The sequence below is a fragment of the Arvicanthis niloticus genome, chromosome 9 (assembly GCF_011762505.2).
Source record: "Arvicanthis niloticus isolate mArvNil1 chromosome 9, mArvNil1.pat.X, whole genome shotgun sequence".
In the NCBI taxonomy this organism is placed as follows: Eukaryota; Metazoa; Chordata; class Mammalia; order Rodentia; family Muridae; genus Arvicanthis; species Arvicanthis niloticus.
In genome coordinates this window covers 76,307,680-76,327,549 of record NC_047666.1, presented here as the reverse complement: position 1 = coordinate 76,327,549, position 19,870 = coordinate 76,307,680, and the positions used below count along the sequence as shown (strand labels likewise).

The window sequence follows — 19,870 nt, the reverse complement described above, 5'->3', positions numbered from 1 at the left end:
ATTTTTTACAAGAAAGCCAAATCTATACATTGGAAAAAAACAAACAATCTTCAACAAATGTTGCTCATCTAACTGGATATCTACATATAGAAGAATGCAAATAGATCCATAAAACCGAAGCCCAAGTGGATGAAAGATCTCAATGTAAAAAAGGATGCATTAATCTGATAAAAGAGAAAATAGAGAATAGCCACATTGGCATGTGAGAAAACTTCCTGAACAGAATGCCAACATCTCAGGCATTCAGATTAACAATTAATCAAGGGGACCTCATGAAACTGCCAAATTTCTGTAAGACAAAGGACACTGTCAATAGGGTCAAAGAGTAGCCTACAAAATGGAAAAAATCTTTACAAACTATACATCTGACAGAGGGCTGATATCCAGAATATATATAGAACCCAAGAAATATGACATCAACAAAGCAAATAATTCAATTAAAACTGAGGTACATTCTAAACAGGGAATTCTTGACAGAGGAATGTGTAATGGCTAGTAAGCATTTAAAGACTTATTCAGCATCCTTAGTCATCTGGGAAATGCAAATACAAACCACTATAAGATTACATCTTATACCTGTCAGAATGGCTCAGATCCAAAACTACAGCTCTTGCCACTGAGGGTGTGAAGCACAGGGAGCACTCTTTTATTGCTGGTGGGAGTGCAAACTTGTTCAACCACTCTGGAAGTTTATTTGGCAGTTTCTCATATAATAGACAATAGTTCTACTTCAAGTCCCAGCTATACCACTCCTGGACATACAACCTTTGCACATATGTAACAGATGTGCAGCTTGGTCTTCATGTGGAACCCCCTAACAAGGAGCAGGGGCTGTCTCTGACTCTGTTGCTTGCCTTTGGATCTTTTTTCCCTAACTGGGCTGCCTTGTCTAGACTCAATAGAAGAAGATTCACCTAGTTCTACTGCAATTTGATAGGCCAAGATGAGTTGATTCCATGGGAGGCCACCTCTTCTCTGAGGAGAAAGGGAAGGGGAGGTAGAGAGATGAATTGAGAGAGAAGGAATGGGAGGAGAGGAGAGAGAGGAAGCTGTGATCTGGATGTAAATTAATTAGTTAATTAATGCAAAAACTCATTCAGGACAGATTTATCATTGGTGTCCTACCTGAAGAACATAGATACTTCTTCTTGACGTTTAAGAAAAGGGCACACAAAATTGGGTGTCACAGACAAGGGTTTTCTGCTTATATGGTATTCAAAATTTCCACAAATGGTAAAGGTGTCAGGGAAATAATTTAACATGCTATACATGAGCTAGAAAAGGAATACTCTCTGTCTCTGTCTGTCTGTCTGTCTGTCTGTCTGTCTGTCTCTCTCTCTCTCTCTCTCTCTCTCTCTCTCTCTCTCTCTGTGTGTGTGAGTGTGATATCAATTGAGAGATTTCCACCACATGAGCATAATACAATGGGAAGTAGTATTGGAGTGGCTACTTACATTTTCCCATGTAAGACTTTCCCATGCTCTTGTATAAAAGTAATGTAAAATTGATTAAAATCTTTCTCATAACATTTTTTAAGTCTGTGTACCAACGAAAGAACTTGAAAGTCTGTGGGAAAGCTGGAAATGGCCAGTGTGTAACTGAGGAATAGTTTCAACCACAGACCAAGCTATTAAAGTACAAATCAAGAAACATTTTCTATTAACGTCTTTAAAGAATCTTCTAGATGACTCCCTAGGCACATATGAACATACAGGACTACACAGAAGTTCTCTGTACACACAGCAACAAGAGAACTAAATCAATGCTTACAGTCTTATTTCACTCCTATGAGATAAGTATGTCATTGTGTAGACTCTAAGGAAGACAGTTCTCAAGGTCACCAGATTTGGAAATTAGATCACAGCCGATAATCCAGATGAGCTAGGTCTGGGTATCCAAATTTCAGAATCTCTTTTATTGTTCATGAAGAAACAAAGCCATAGTTTTAGGCTTCTGCAGAACACACTCATGTTAAGGTTTTAGATTGGAATGTCACTTCTTACCAGTCATATCAGAAGACATAAGTCAATCAAACTGGAAGAATTCTTTAATGTGAGTGTGTGCTTGTTACATACATTGTCATATCTTAAGTTAACTGAAATAAAATACATATTACTAACATATTAATAGATATATACTAACATATAGTATATTAATTAGTGATAATTATATTTTTCATATGTTGTATAATAAAAATATTAATGCTCACACAATATATAACAATATAATATATATTTAATAATTTACATATTTTTATTTATATACTTTATATATTTACATAAATTAGCAATATATAAAGAAATAAAACCACACATGTTTCAAAAAGATAGATATAAAGCAAATGCATACAATGTATATAACCTGCAGATCGTTAAGTTGTATTTGTTTTTTACCAAAATGGAAAATTAATTATGGATATACTAGAAAAAAAGCATAAAGATTTCTTATAATTAGAAACATAGAAAGATATCCTAGGTAATTAGCAACAAAAGCCATAGCAGTGAGCTTCTACAGTTATATTTAAAATAGAGAAAACAGGGCTACAGAAAAACATGTAGAATTCAGAAGGGAGTACTATTTGCTATGTTGACACTTTAGATGTGGGCCTAAAAATAAGGTTCTCAAAATATAAGTGTCAAACCTTTGTTGCACCAATAAATCCATTTTTCTAGATCTATAGATAAATCAGGCAAAGTATCATTAGTAACACAGAAAGTCTAACAAATTCAGTTCATTAGTTTGATACACTGGCCATATGTGGATATTGTATCAAATGATTAGTTATCATACTTTGTTTCTAAAAACAAGTATTACTTATAGAATCTGACAGCACATTTGGCTAGCTTTAATATAATCCAAAGCCAGTAAAGAGGCTATTCCTGCTAAATCTGGTGTAGTAAAAAAAAATCACATTCTTAAATGTTCAAAAGATTCCTACAAAATTAACAAAGGGGGAAATCAAAGATTGAAAAATCTAGGAATAAAATTTCCAAGAAAAAAAAGTTTGGTTTGTGTAAGTTCAGAGATATACAACACTTATACCCTGAATCTGGAACTAAAGATAAATATTAAAAATAGAAGACAGAATATTAAATATTCAGCAGAAAAGGAAATCATGAAAATGACTTAAATGCATATATTATTCACAAAAGAATTATTGCTAAGGACTGATTGTCTGAAAATATTTATAAGTAATGAATTAAAATTCTTTTTGTGATGACTATCTGCATGTTGTTTCATGGGGTCATAAATTTGGAATAAAAGCGATAATTTAGTTGGAAACAGGCAAAAATTTTATAACTAGGAAATGACTTGTCCTCTTTTCTAAGCATCGTGAGAATTATATTAATTTATGCTTATTAGGGGCGGCTGCCTCATGAAAACTGGAATCAGTTATGATGACACATTGTGGAAATCATGGTCTGGGGACTTACAGTCAGTGAGTTAGTGATCACCGTTCTACAGTACTGGATAAAGATGGTTCTCTGCTTTCCTCCCTCTCTCTCCCTCTCTCCCTCTCTCCCTCTCTCCCTCTCTCCCTCTCTCCCTCTCTCCCTCTCTCCCTCTCTTCCTCTCTCCCTCACCCTCTCCCTCCCCTTCCCCCTCACCCTGTCTCACTTTGCCTTTCCTCCTTTCTCTCTCCCTCTCTCTGTCCTCTCTCGCTCTGTCTCTGTCCCTCTCTCCCTCAGTTTTTGTTCCTCTCTCCCTCTGTCCCTCTATCCCTTTCTCCCTCTTCTTTTTTCTCTCTCTTTCTCCCCCTCCTTTTCCCTCCAATTCCTCTTCTCTCTGAGCTCAATCATAGTTCAGTTACATTATGTTCATTTCACTGACTTGCTTCCTAGTTTTCCCAAATGCAGGTAGACATGACAGAGGACAAGAAGCATGTCATGGAATGAGACATTGAGTTGGACTGGGAAAGCCTTGCATATGGGTGTGGCGTGTGTTCATCCTCTCTCCCTGTGCTTCTGACCTGAGACAAATTTGCATTTGGCAATTCATTCCAAAATGTGCACTGTACATATGCCACATATAAGGGTTAGTTTTAAGGAATGGGCTATATCTCATTTCCCTTTTCAATCCCCAAGCAATAGAAAAGCAACTGTTTGCTAAGACAGACAGGGGAGGAATTGGGGCATGCACTAACACTTGTTGGTCCTTGGTAGTTTTCTAGAAAAGAAGCTGGAAACCAAGAGACAGCAAGATCCCAGCAGGAGTGCCAGACAGAAGTTGACAGAAACCACTCTTCTTCCCACAACCTTCTGCCAGGTTTTTAGGACACTCCTATTGAATAAATTCTCTTTGCAGGATCATTGGGGATACAGCAGACAGGAAAGTATGAACGTGAAGGAAACTGCCGGCAGTTATGACTAAGCATAGCTTGTCATTCTCAGCAATATAGACTTAAGATAGTTCAGGAGACATGACAAATAACATCAATGGAGTCAGGCATGTACCAACCAGAGAGGAGGAGCAAGAAGAGGAAACAGAAAGGGAGCAGGAGGGGGAGAGAGATCAGCAGGTATGGGGGAGCGACTGAAAGCAGGGAAGGCTCAGCTTGTTAGTTTAGAGAGCATTACATCTCCATTGCAAAATATGGCAAGAACATTACACAACCTGTTAACAGTTTAAAGCAACAATACATTTGTATTATTTGTATTCATCTTCCAGTGTGTTTAAGACAGGAAGTATTTCATTTGGATCTCTTACCTGAAGCAAATCCCTCTCTGAAGCTGCACATGATCTCACTTCTCTTCAGGACTCATGGAAGGGAACACAGGTCTATCACACATGCTGCCTGCAACACTTCGGCTAGTAACAAGTGTCCCTGCCTGACTGGTTTGGCTTGTTTAAGAATCTAGTTTTCATCAGCCTGGAGGGCCGTATAGGCAAGAAGGGTTTGTACTGACATGAAGTATTCAAGGTTACAGCCACAACCCTAACAATGAATTAGCTTCTGTGTGCTGGGAAGAATTTATGCCTAACGATTCCCAACAGTGGGAGGGATACAGAGACTTATTGTGGGAAATACAGACATAAGGTAGACATCTTCTTCCTTAAATCACGTCTGCTCCTTTCAGCATATAGAGAGAAGGACTCACTGGTCTCCTGAGCCGGGGCTGAGGGGAGTCTGTAAGTCTGGTCCACCAAGAGATTACAAATCAACGTGTTCATTTTTATTTTAAGTTTAGAAAATGATAAACATTACTTTCTTCACCTCGGAACTCACAGTGAATTTACAAAGAAACAACTCCCAAGCAAAAACATTTTCAAAGACTGAAATGAAATAGGCTGGGCAGAGATGCTGTTGAATTGAGCCCTGTGTGGAAACTTTGAGATAACTCCAGTCAGGACATACCTGGCTCCAGGTAAGGGAAGCACAGCCAAAATCGGGACGTAGGCAGTAGAATGCCATCTGTTGTCCTTTCCTCTTTTTGTCTTAATTTTAACTTTATTACAGTTCCTCCTAGGAGTGGATTTCTTGGGTGCAAACACAGATCACAGAAATTTCAAAATTATGTTCACTTTAAAAGCTGCCCATGAGAAGATTTACAATGTTTGTGTTTCAACATTGTGCCTCTCCCGTGCGTACCTTGTCTTATGAATAGATAAGCATGCAGCTTTTCTGTTATCATAATGTGGTGTAGCCGTGGTTTGAAGAGTCAATGCTTATTTTACCTCAGTGTTTCAGGAGTTTTCTGTAGTCCATAGTTTCTTGGACTCATTGTGCTGGGCCCGTAGTGCACAGAACATCATGATTGAAAATTCATTCCTCTCAAAGGAACTGAGCAGTAGCAGCAGTGGAGAGCGGGAGGGAAAGAGGGAGAGAGGGAGGGAGGGACAGGAAGAGACAGGGAAGAGGAGAGGGAGAGAGAAAGGGAGGGGAAAGGAGGAGTGTTAAGGAGGAGGGTAGTTGGGAGTGGGGGAGAACCAAGTCCCAGTAGCCTCTTGAAGTGAAGTCCTAGAGTGGGAGCTAACTTAACCTTGGAAAGAATGTGAGAAATGCTAACATCCTATCTTTGGCTGTTATTCCAATTTCCATTCTTTATGTTTGTCTTTTTCTTTTGTGATGTTTCAGTAAGGGGACTGAACCAGAGCCTTGCATATGTCATATGCCAGGGAAACATTTTACTCTGAGCTGCTTCTACAGAAGTCTACAGATCCCAGGTGACTCACGATGATCTTACCTGCAGCATTTATTATCCGTGTAAGTGAAAAGGGAAATTTCTGTGCACTATTTATTTTTAAGCTGGAAATTATCATAAGAAATACCCTGAACCCTGTAAGTATTTATACCTGTAAATCTCTTATCATGCATTAAGGTAAGGCTGCATGCAGTCTACAGATGGCCTAAGGAAGCTGGGCTGAGTAGACAAGAACATTAACCTTAGTAAACTGTAATATCATGGTTAAATCAGTCTGATAGCAACTATTTATCAACAGGAAGGGACACGAAATTAACCTTTCATTTTGTTTCCTTTGGAAATATACCCTTCAATGTAATAAATGTCCTTGTTTAACACGTGTTCTTAACTATTTTATTGCATTTTATTAACTATAAAATCAAGTTGCAGTTATACTATTTCTGTAATTTATTCTTTCATATCTTGTTTTAAGTATAAAATTAAATGTTACCATTTCTTGCATCTGCAATTAGGCCACTTGGTTTTCAGACAAAAAATTTATGACAAAACAATCATATTGTATTTCTGAGATTTCATACTAAATGCAAGGGCAATGTGGTGTGTGTATATGCATGTGTGTATGTAAATTTATAGGTATATTCATATGTATAGGTATATATGTGTGTGCATGCATATATATGTATGTATATGTGTGTGCATTTGTGGATATTTGAATGCATATGTGTATGTATGTGTATGTATATGTATATATGTATGTGTATGTGACAGGGCTTTCCATGGCTGAGGGTCTCAGGGTCCTTGTTGACAGGCTCAAGAGGAGATAAGAAGTCTGCAGGGAAGGGAAGGAGTCAGGTGAGGGTCATAGTATATTGCAGCTCTGACTTGCTAGCAATCAGACCACTTCTGTGGCTCTGACTAGCAATTAGGCCATTTCTGTTGCCCTGACAGACTAGCAAGCAGGTGCTTCTTTATTTATACAACATTCACAGAACAGACAGTCTAATGATTATCCAAATGGTACAGAACATATGGTTGGCTTTGCATTGTATGTCTAGGGTTACAAGTTCAGTCACAATTAGAAAATACAAACCTGAACAGATTTTATTCTCACTTTCAGTCCTATAAGTCCAATTTAAAGTTGGTAAAGAATGTCTCCTCCAAGGCAAACACATTTATTATATGACAGCCTGCTTTTAGGCTGCCAGTGTTTGAAGTTTTAAAGTGCTCCAGACACACAGGAAATATCTGAACTGATCTTTTTATGAATAACAAATACTAATACCTAACTTCTTTTACTGTATGTTTCTATCATCTATACTATAAAATAGATAGTCAATTTCTCTTATTTACTGAGTTCTATCTCTCTAGTGGTGTACCCTGTAAGACCTCCCATCTTTAAACAACATTTTTCAGAGATCTTTAAGCCTGTATAAAAAGGACCTTGAGTCTGTAACCTAGTCTCCTGGCCAGTCAGAGTTTGTCAATTGTCTCTGTTTATCCTGCACCAATTACACTGTTTGAGTTTGCTCAGGATAAATACCCCAAGAAGATTCTTGGAGTAATGACCTCATTACTTATTGGTGCTTAATTATCTCCAGGGCATAAGGAAGACTTCCAAATAGTGGCCAGATAAAGTTAATCTTAGGAATTTCCTATAAAGGCTCAGACATATTTTTTCCTCAGGAAAAGACATAAAATGAATCATAGTGCTGAAAAGTCCCCAAGAATGCAACACACAAAGACCAAAACCCAAAAGTTACAGATAGAAGGACAACAACTGCAGCAATCGGCTCAGCTTTGCCAGAACTGTGTCAAGTGGCTGTGGTGGCTTCATGATTCTTGCCATTCCCAGTGGATATGGCTGTGTTGCACACACATGTGCGCGTGTGCATATGTGTGTGTGTGTATATATATATATATATATATATATATATATATATATATATACACACATGTGTATGTGTGTGTGTATATACAAATATATATATATATATATATATATATATATATATATATATATATATATATATATGTGCATGTATGTATATATGTGTAAGCATATCTACACTTGTGTGTATGTATATGTATATGAAGAGTTCTCACCCTTCAACCATGTTTTGAGATAGGGCCTTTTCATTACTGTGTAAGCCAGGCTGTTTGGTCCATACAGTTCTTTATGTCCTGCCTCCCATCTCCCCACAGGTGCATGCTGGGGTTATAGCATGTGATACCACTGCCGGATGGATTTATCTTTGGATCATTTATGTGTACTTTATGTTCTTTTGTTTTGGTGTTTCATTGACAAGAGAAAAACTTTAAAGGTAGCAAATCCAAAAATTTCTAGTATCTTCCTAAAAAGTTTCCAGAATCTGACTTAAAGCACCAATGCCAAGGTACATAATTGATTTTCTGTGTCATCTCCCCCACTCTATAGCAAATCAGAGTCTTCATTCAAGATGCTTCCACTCTTGCTCTAAGTCTGGGGACGACATTACCACTGGCCTTGGACTTGGGAAAGAAGTTGGCAATAATTTCTAAGACTAAATGCAAAGAATTGTGATCAAACCTTGAAGCTGCCTGGAGCATATATTCTATATGCTCAGCATACCCCTCATTCTCTTCTTAATGTCTCTGCACAGAAGCTTTTGGAGCAGAAACTTATCCACTAAATAACATACTCTGACAGAAACCAGTGGGCATTCAGCAGCTGGTTATTATCAGGTAGTGTGTGGTCAATAGAAGAGGCAATCCCAATGCTATCCTGAATGTGTTACACACAACCTCTGCCTAGCACCTCAGCATGCTTGCAATGTGATCTGAACTGTTCAATGCCTTGGTGAAAATTACAGGCAGTGGGATATGAATGTGAAGCTATAGGTTATACATCTGTATTTTAAATATAGGAAAATGAAAAAGACAGGGAATTGTCTTGATAAAGTTATCTGCAAACCAACTGTGAGCCACACTGCTGTTATATTAAAAAGAAAGTTATTAGTCCTCTCTTTCATTTCAGCTAGGGATGAAGGGTAAAGAATCAATAGAATATAAAGTCTTTGTAAACCAGAACTTTTAAGCTATTAAAAGTACAATGTATTCAAACGCAGGATAAAGGAAGAAGAAGTTGCTACTGACGTTCCTAAGACTAGTGCAAGCCAAGAGTATATACATCACTGAAATTAATCCAATCACTTTATTTTGAAATCTTGTCCAGTTACATGAAAGGTACACTGAAGTCCAGCCCAGAAATATGCACAATGGAGTGCACCTTAGCAAAGGCAGGAGTGACACTTCCATCCAGTCTTTTGATTTGGGACTTAGTTTTAAAGTGGGACATTGCTACAGTTCCAGTGGGTGGGGTTATCTCAGACTCGGGACTTTATCTTCACTGTGCTCTGATCCAGCTTAGAAAACCCAACTCCTGACATTCAGGAGAAGAAACACTTAGAAAACACTTGATTTTCTGTGTTAGATGCATTTTTTTTCATGCTGTAGTTATTTAGATTTTTTCTAATTAATACAGTAGCACATCAGACTGTGAAGTGTCACCCATATGGCATATCCTTAATCTCTTTTCATGATGGAGTTTTGGCTGATTGTTTGACACTCTGATGAGATTCATTGCTGTGATTCTAAGCTGTAGACATTGGGATTTAAACTACAACTGGTGTCTGTGCTGGGGAGATGGCTCAGTGGTTAAGAGCACTGACTATTCTTCCAGAAGTCTTGAGTTCAATTCCCAGCAACAACATGGTGACTCACAACTACCTTTAAAGTGATCTGATACCTTCTTCTGGTGTGTTTGAAGACAGCTATGGTATTTTCATACAAGTAAAATCAATCAATCAATCAATCAATCAATCAGTCTTTAAACTACAACTCGTTCTCTGGCTCTTTTATGTATATGGCTACTCTTCCTTTTTGAGCACAGCACATACAGAATCCTGGCACTTATATTTCTGACCATTGTATAATGGTAGCAGCTGATCCTCTGCTCTGAATGCAGCCATAGGATGTCAGAAAGGACCTAGCTGTACTGAGCCACCTGCCACTTGGCTAGCAATGGTTTAACGAGACATCTGCCCATAAAAAAAAAAAAAAAAAAAAAAAAAAAAACAAAAACCAAACAAACAAACAAACAAAAAACCTTTGTTTAAAACCACAGTTTTTGTTTGGATGCTTGTTTTAATAGCATCCAAATCTTAAATAAATCCTAACTTGGGTCCTGAAGATACGGTTCTACAGTTCAGAGGCTAGGCTGCCCTTTTCAGAGGACTCGGGTTTCATCCCAGCACCAGCATAGCAGCTCACAACCATCTGCAACTCTAGTCCCATGTGATCTCCTGCCTTGTTTTGACCTCTGCAGGTACTGCATGCACATGGTACACAGACATACATGCACACAAAACCCCCCATACACACAAACACCTTCAAAATAAACATAGCTTCTTATGAAAAATGCACTCCCGTATGATAATGAAAGACACGACTCCCAAGGTTAAGAGAAACCATGCAGAATAGAGTCTGAATTCTAAAAGCCTAGAGACTGATACTGACTGTTCTGTACGAAACAAAACATCGTAAAACATGACTTTAGGCAAGGAGCTTTAGCAACAAATACTCCTCTGGAGTCTTTAATCAACCACATTAAAGCAGATCAGTTACTGAGTTCAGTCTGGTTTTAAGAGTCAGATTAAGGATGGTGTTTTCTTATCTGAATGAATATTTTCAGATAGCTTCAAAATGGACACCCTTAAATTGAGGGAGAGCGAAGTGTTCTAAATGAAGAAGCTAATAAATAGAGAAAGAGAATCTGAAGGCATCACAACATTGCCTGGGAATTAGCTCTTTTGTTGTGGTTATTTGTTCAGGGATCTGATTGTTGGCAACCAGACTGGAAGAATGCTAAGTTTTTGTGAGAATCTCACTGATCTGGAAAAAGTAGTGTGTGCCTGACCTTTAAAGCTGTCTACAGAACAGAGACAGGTGTGTAAAGCCCGAAGGAAGATATGATTTGTCATTTTGTCAGCAGACGGTGACTATCGGGTAAACAAGTAGTTTTCAGAGTGTAATAGATAAATTAATGTAAATATTCACTTACTGAATATTGACACTACTAGGGGAAGTGTGGATCAGTCAAGCTGCCACAAGCAACTCATTTTCTCTGGTTACATGCACAAAGGATCTCAAGGAGAGGAGACAGGAGGAGCAATAAATGCTTCTCTCCCCTACCCTGACAATGAATGTGCCACTCAGTCAAGGGGATGATGTCTCTGCCCAGGTAGAGAATATTTAAAACACCTTTCCAATAGGATTTGTACTTTACTGAGAAATGGCAACGATCAAATTGTCTGTTTTTCTTCTATCTTAGTCTCCCTTTCCCTGCAAGGGACTTTTAATACTGAGCATGTGTATGAAGCAGAGGTGCACGTGGGGATGTGCTATCCTGGATCTCTGGTGAATCGGCTGCAACTTGATCCTTAGCAACTTTGATCCTTTCCTTCCATAGAAACCGACAACTCTTCAAAGGCCTCTTGTGTACTCTTCCTTCTGTCTTCACCCTGACCCTAAGCCACACCCCTGCTTTCCTGTGGATGTGTGGAGACCTGGGGCCGAGAAGAAAACTCAATTGCTGGCTCTTACCGGAGAGCAAGAACACACAGGAGAAATCCGGTCTAATTTATAGTGTTCCACTTGTATTTTTTTTTCAGACTCAGATTAAAGCTGTATTAGCTACTTTAATTTACATATACAGGGTCAAATACTTTTCTATTAACATTTACTTGCATAAACAAATTGAGACTTACTACGAAAATTTGAAGTTCTGTGTTTGATACCCAACAGTTAATAACAAAAAGAAATGTGAAAAATCTATAATACTCTTTGCTTTTTAAACTCTATGGAAATGAGTTATTTCTAAAAATATAGTTCAGGAAGAGTGCATCCAGTTGAAAACTTTGCAATGTTATTGTCCAGTATTGAGTTTTGGAATTAGGAATTAGGCCCAGACCCTAATTATTTTAGTGTTTGGACAAGAACAAACAAAGATTATTTCAAGTCTTTAGACAAGAGAACAGACTATAACTGCAGCTCCAGAATTAGTATGATGCATATTCATGATTCCCTTTAGTCAAAGAACAGGGATAATCCACTCGTACATTCTATATACTTGATCAAGCCTAGGAACACACTGGGGCACCAGGATTTTCATTGCCTGTCAGAGTAAATGAAAGACTATCTGGACAGGATAATCTCAGAGATCTATAAAAGTGGAAATAAAATTGGATGATCATGTAAGGGAGAAGATGTAATTTCTTTATGTCATGGTTCCTGTCAAAGTTACCTAGTAGGAGACAGATTAACAAGAGTGAGGATGACAGATTTAGTTGATAAGTTTTTAGTGGCATAGAATCTTTCATAAATGAAGACCCAAAGAAACAGACACACTTGTGTATCGTCAGCATGTTTGGCTAGGTTTGGCGAGGGTGTAGCTCTGTAGAAATGTGACTCGACATCAGCACAGTCTGAGCTAACAGTAATAAGCAGAAAGTCTCATTTGTCCCTCCATCCCTGTGTCTTTAGAGATAAAGACATTTCTTCCGGCGTGTGAGTCTTATACTCTACTTTGAAGGAAAGGCCAATGTTACTGTCTAATCTACTTGAGGACTAGAAGTCAGGAGAAGGTCAGAGGGTGACTTTCCTAATTCTACGGCTCGTCAGATGTCGTAATGAGGATGGTGGCATGTTCTGAACCCTATCAGCAGAAAATTAAATAGCAGCTGCCCCTGGAGAAAGAGATGGAGCTTATATGAAGGATGATTGTGGGAGGTCTTCATGGGTTGGCTAAAGTGTTCTGTATCTGGACAGGATCACACTCCTGTGGCATTTTACAGCTCACAAATCTCCGTGTACACACTACCTAATAAAACAATAACAGCAACGAAATAAGAGTAGGACTTTTGCCTCCTTTTGCCTGTGAGAATAGGCAGTTAGAGAATTGAAATCATGACAGTTTTACCCTAGCCCATGCTCTGGACCAATCTATATTCCCTATAGATTTGTAATATTTTTGTCTATGACCAAAAAATATTAAACCTACCTATTTCCAAACATTATTATTTGGCAAGTCATACTTACAATTTTCAACTGAGTGTTTCTTCTCTAAAATATACTTTCTCTGGAAATAACTATAATTTTAATAGCATTTGAAGAGTAAACACGGGTGCATGTTTTCACACAGTAGAATAGTTTATGGTATTCAGGGGTGTGTTTCAGGGATATAGACATGCCTATTGTCCGAATATCATACATACTTTGAATACCCACATTATTTTTTATTTAAGAAAAAATACTGGTTTTGTATGGGTAATTCCTCTCAATCCCTAAAATGTAGGTGTGGTGTGAATATTTATGGTATACTGAAACTAAATATTGCAGGAATCTGATTGTTACATTTGAAAAGTCCAAACCTTGTTTTTATATATTTTGGGAAAAGGGTGTTGGTCATGCAATTCCTGCCTTGAGGAAACAGACACGGGTGATTATTAACAGAAAGAGGGGTCCATGAAAAGGGTGGTAGTGGTAGGGCTTGGGAGGAGTGAACTGGAGCATCACTGTGAAGTTATAGAACTTACATAGATGAGAGTTGCGTGTTTGCAAAGTTCCAGGCTCCGTGGACGTGCTAGACCTTTGCACATAGAACAATTTGTTAAAGTCGGTGCCACACTTGTCTCCCTAGAAATTTTATTCTCTTCTCAGAATAAATAATCTTTCCCCCTCGCTTTCTTTATGTCCCTACAGCTGAAGTTTTGTATTCTTATTTTTGATTACTGACTTTAATTATAAGTTTCGATGGTCATCTGATTTCTATGGTCATCACATAGATTTTAGTGGGCAATTATATGACACAAAATGACATTCATACAGATATAATAGCCGAGCATAGCAAGACAAGGAAACAAAACAGAATCGGCATACTCTTGGATCAAACTGATACTTTTTTTTTTTTTTGATAATACCAATTTCGTTCATTTGTCTATTTTCCTTATTTGAAGTATCTGAACTTCTGTGTACTGGTGTTTTCCAGACAGCGAGTACAATCACAGAAAAGGGAAAGCATACATAGCTTTACGTTGCTTGAAGAGAGGAAAACATGGGCGAGTCTGTGTTCCGTTTTCCAAATTTCATCTAAGGTGGTTGTAAATGACCTTGCATCTGTTTTTTCTCCGAGAAGCAAACCTGCTTTTAACTGTTGGAGAGCGCCACCTTGTGGACACGAAGAGCTTCTCCAGTTTCTAGTTGGCTGCTTCTCGTTTGTGGGTGGGAGAATTAGTGTGGAGGGTAGCTTGCCTTCTGAAGTCAGGGTAAGCACCATTTAGGACAAGCTGACCTCCAGCACGTCAACAGTTACTAGGTTTTCACTAATTACAAGACATTCGTTTTGTTTGCCTGTGATAGGAGACAGTTGGCCTTTCCTGATTCTCATGACCAGAATCAAATGAAACCCCATTAAAATCCCAACACAAGTCTTCAAAGACATGGAAAGAGCAATTCAAATTCATCTGGAAAGGCAAAAAAAAAAAAAAAAAAAAAAAACCCACAAGAATAGTGAAAACAATTCTCAACAATAAAAGAACGACTGGGGAAATCACCATCCCTGACCTCAAGCTCTACTACAGAGCAATAGTGATAACAACTGTATAGCATTGGTACAGAGACAAACACGTCGATCAATGGAATAGAATTGAAGACCCAGAAATAAAACCAAACACTTATGGTCACTCGATCTTTGACAAAGAAGCCAAACATATACAATGGAAAAAAGAAAGCATTTTCAATAAATGGTGCTGGTCTAACTGGCTGTCGATATGTAGAAAATGAAAATAGATCCATATTTGTCACCTTGCACAAAGCTCAAGTCCAAGTGGATCAAGGACCTCAACATAAAACTAGATAAGCTGAATCTAATAGAAGAGAAAGTGGGAAAGAGCCTTGAGCTCATTGCCACAGGGGGAAATTTCCTAAACAGAACTCCAGTGGCTCAGGCTCTAAGATCAAGAGTTGATAAATGAAACCTCATGAAACTGGAATGCTTCTGTAAGGCAAAAGACATAGCCAATAAGACAAATCGGTAACCTACAGATTGGGAAAAAAAAATCTTCATTAGCCCCATATCTGATAGAGGGCTAATATCCAAAATATATAAAGAACTCAAGAAGCTAACCACCAAAAAACCAAACAACCCAAATTTAAAAATGAGGTATAAAACCTCACAACAGCAGAATCTCAAATGGCTGAGAAACACCTAAAGAAATGTTCAAAGTCCTTAGTGATCAGAGAAATGCAAATCAAAACAACCCTGAGATTCTGCCTTACAGCAATCAGAATGGCTAAGATCAAAACCTCAGGCAAGCAGTTTCTTAAGAGTTCTGGTTTGATTGAACTGTACGTCCATTTTATGCATTCTAGAAAAGAGCATGTCTCTGGTAGAAAAATAAGAGCATTTAGAAAGGAACCACTAATAATTTCTATGTTGGAAAGTTACTGGGGTTGAGTAAGCAATGTAGTGCAGTAAATACAGTCTTTAAAATGAGTGTTCTATTTGTGTTGGGACTTGAGAAAAAAATATTCAAAATGTAAGGACCTGTTGTGCCAAACACTTTAAGGACATCGGGAGGACGCAGAAGTCACATCAGAATCAAGGCCTCTCTGGATTTATTGAGTATACGTTCTGTTCGACATAACTCTCATTTCCCTCCGTCATATTAATAATAGTCTATCAGACCATCATATTATTATCTGGGAAATATGGGGGTAAGATTATGTACTATACAGAGTTTGCTGATTCTTGTTAGTTTGCATGACAATATGCGAAACAAAGATGTGGGGATCACTGAGTTTCCATGGAAGTCTGCCTATGGGAGGAGATCACAGACTGACCTGTCCGTCAGAGTCTGCGCAGACTGTCAAGTTGCTAAAGGAAGGAGCACAGTCTGCTTGCTGCCTGTGCCGAGAGTGTTCAGTGCTTCTACAACAAGTACTCACTTGAGCTGACCTCTTGGCTTCCAGGTCTACCGTGGTGTAGGTTTGCTCTTTACCCCGGTCCTTTCAGTCAGTCACGTCTCATTGCTAATCTGCCCTAAGGGTAGTCACACCTCTGCCTTGCTCTGGAAACACCCACTCGTCTGTACTTAGGACTCGCTGTGCTTCACTTTCAATTTGTTTAGTTCTGACTGGTTTGTGTACGCTGCAACCAAAGCCATATTCTCATGAACTCAATCTTCCGGAGGCCTCAAATTTGTAACTTTAACTGTAATATATACATATAATACATATTTACGCTTGAAATTTATTTTGTCATTAATCTGGAAATAACTTTTAACTTCTTACAACTAAATATGTTAGCAAATTTATTCCAAAGAATTTTGAAACTTTGAGAATTTTTTTTGTTCTTACTTTTTATTTCTGTCTCTGTCTTTTAATACACACACACACACACTCACACACACTCACACATGTGCACTTCACCTATTTATTCTTATGAATTTTAACTTTATTTAGTTGCCTGTCAGAATTCTGTACTTTTTTCTTTGTATATATTTCAAACACTGACTTTAATAAATTGTTCATTTTATGTGCGAATATCTAGTGTTTCTGAAACCCAGACCTTTGCAAACTTACAGCACTCTTATTTATATCAGCACTAAGTCATAATATCAGTTGTAATATCTGGAACATTAATAAAATGTGCTTTATGAGTATCTTTAGATATCTTCCACAGTGTGTAGAATTTAACTCACATTAGTGAAATGAAAGTTTGTATCAGACACAGAGAAAGTTCTCAGATTTGAAATTCTGTTTGGCTGCGAGAGAAATAACAGCCAGTGGGACTGTGCAGTTCACATGGAAGCCACTTTCACAAACTAACAGATGCAAAGTGATAATTGACAGCTTAGGGATAATGACATTATTGTCTTCCCGTAGGCATCTTGAGAGCGGAGCAGTCATCCATCATGACCGGGCTTCCGTTCTACATGCTCGCAGAGTCAGCGTCGGCAGCCGTCATCAGTAGCTTGAATTCTTTTACGGAACCCTATTCTTTCTTTACACTCGAGTTGTACTTTGGAACAGGTGAAAGTAAGGTTCTATCGTGACATATAATTTGACCTTTCTGAGCCTTTAAATTTTATTTTTACCATGAACCTCAAAAATTAAATTATGGCAGTGATAATTCTTGCTTTATCCTGCCCTTTCAGATGGTATTCCTGAAGACAGTGTTGGAAATTAGTCCATACCCAGAGAAGTGAGAGAGCAGAAAGGGAATTTTTGTTTATAGATTCCTAATCTCATTTAAGAAACCATAATTTTGCACGAATCTGGAAATTCTACAACTGTCTTTAGCAAACGCCGCATTGACAATTCCATTACAAGGCCCCACAGTACACAATACCTTCATGGGTTTTGCCCGGTCTATCTTTTCTTCCTCCGCCACCAGGAATGCCGAGGGCGCAGTCGGCAGCTCCGGCTGTGTGTAATAATTTACTAATCAGCAATGGGGTTCGCTCACTGTTGTCTTAGCTTATCAGCTGCTGCACAAATAAAACTGCACGGTCCCATGATTTGTTTGAGCACCGTAGGTGACTGGTACGACTACTCTCAAATTTTCCTGTGACCCTTTCAACACCTGTTTTTGCTGCAGCTTAGCCGGGCAGGCAACGGGTGGTAACAATAACATGGGTGTTTAAACCTTGCTGTTTCACCAACTTCCAAGACGAGGTATGAAAGTTCCAGCAAAACGGGGTCTTGCCAGGCCTTTTATATGCTGTTAGTCTATGAGACTCTTACACAGATGTTGCTGTGATTATGGCTCTAGTCTCTGACTGAATTCTCTGTAAGATTACTGACTTAATTCCTCTCTTCAGGTTTAGAGTTCTACTCAGCTTTGCTGAAAACTTTCTGATGACAATTTTAAAAAAATCTTAAAGTTTAACATCATTGAAGAGAGCTTCCATGGCTTGATATATACTATATGTGAAATTAAATTATATTAAAATAGAAGAGCATGTAAGACAGACACTTGTCAATTCAACTTAAAAATCATTATCCAGTCCCACATGATGAAATAATTAGACATTTTAGAAAAAAAACAAGCTGTGTCATAAACAAAGGAACACGTTGGCATTAATTTTTAAACTTTATGAAAATGATTAATATGTAAATTCCAAATGGCTTGTTTTGATTTTTTCAAAATGTAATATACTTTTATACTCAGGTTCTCTGCATTATCTGTTTGGATGGAGACTACTATTTTACTAGTGATTTTGGTTTTGTGGATATTATTATTTAATACTATACAAGTCATCAAGTAGTAATTGCTAAAACGTTAGTTACAGCATAGAAACAGTAATCTAATTTATAAATAGCTCATGCAGAATTATATTAAAATCATTAATTATTTTCTAACATTACTTACTTCTATGACTTGGAAACATGGAACTTTGTTTATTTGAAAAAGTCAGATTTACTGGGGCACATCATGTTCTAAATATTACTATATTTCACTTCACAAGCCAAACTAGTCACATTTGATAAGTTCACCAGTGACCTAAACCTCGAATCTCTCAGGCAATAAAAAGTTCAGAGTGATAGGTACAGGGTTTACAGAATTTAACATTTCACTCCAAAGGTTGATTTTTGTTGGTGGCAGGGAGTTTGGTCAGTTCTTTCTCCTGAAATAACAATCTGACTCTTTCAGTTCTGAGTACCCCAGGCACCCAACACTAAAGTCTGTCTAGCTAGTTCCTGAGTGACAATGGTGACACATGGCATCTTTGAAGCTAAAAGGATGGCTTGGCAGTTAAAAGCACTTGCTGAGTTGGGAGAGGACCTAGGCTTTTCATAAAGCATTCACATGCACCTCATCACAGCCTGCACCCCCAGGGGATCTGATGTCCTTTCTGGACACAGCATGTACTTGCGTGTGAGGTTCACATGCTTTTACACAGTCACACACACATACATCAAGTAAACAATACATATAAATTTTAAGGGAAAAAATACTGTCCTTTTCACTCTAAAGAGGGTTGATTCAGCTCTCTGACCAAACTATCCTCTGTTTGTTTTTGTTTTTTGGAGATACAGTTATCATTTCATAAAAACTTGGCTTTTAAATGCATGTGTCAGTTGATAACATAGACCATCAGAGCTAGCATTTCTTGTCTGGAGTGAGGAGAGTAAAGGATCCTATATGTAATTGACGTAGTTCTTGGAATCATATCTAGGGATTCATGCATTGTTAGGAGCCATCTTGGAAAGGCTAAGGCTAGCTGGTGACCTTCCTGGAGGTGGCCCACCATCTTTGCATGGTCTTTGATGCATGAACTTTAAGAAACAAGGCCCCAAGAGACTTCATTCTAGAACTGCTTCTTGTATCTGATATGCATTTCCTGTCACCTTTGCATACCCTAAGGATTCCTTACCCTACTGAGCAGACTTCCTGCAGATCAACATAAAGATAAAATTTCATGAATTAATGCTGTTTAGATGAACTAATGATGTTACAGAATGCCTAATTTACTTCAAATAGTCTTAAAAAGTTTGAAGAGATGATTTTAGTTGTTTTGCTAGAAAGATGTAGTAAAGTCAGAACCAGGAACAGAATATGTCCACTCCTCATAATAATAAGTAAAGGCTGCATGGTAAGAACTATAATGAGCTTTCATTATTACACC

General features: G+C 38.0%; 1 protein-coding gene across 7 annotated transcripts in view; it reads right to left on the bottom strand.

Annotated features, from left to right (window-relative positions):
• Pik3c2g (phosphatidylinositol-4-phosphate 3-kinase catalytic subunit type 2 gamma) overlaps positions 1-17,740 on the bottom strand; it is a 340,028-nt gene extending 322,288 nt beyond the window's left edge. For 6 of the 7 annotated variants that reach the window (XR_013112697.1, XM_076940715.1, XM_034512004.2 and 3 more), the window contains exon 1: positions 17,590-17,739. The gene's annotated coding sequence lies outside the window, so the exon portion shown is untranslated. Of the gene's footprint in view, positions 1-17,589 lie in introns of all 7 variants that reach the window. The other variant, XM_076940719.1, reaches the window with a different exon arrangement.
• Between the last annotated feature and the right edge of the window lie 2,130 nt (positions 17,741-19,870).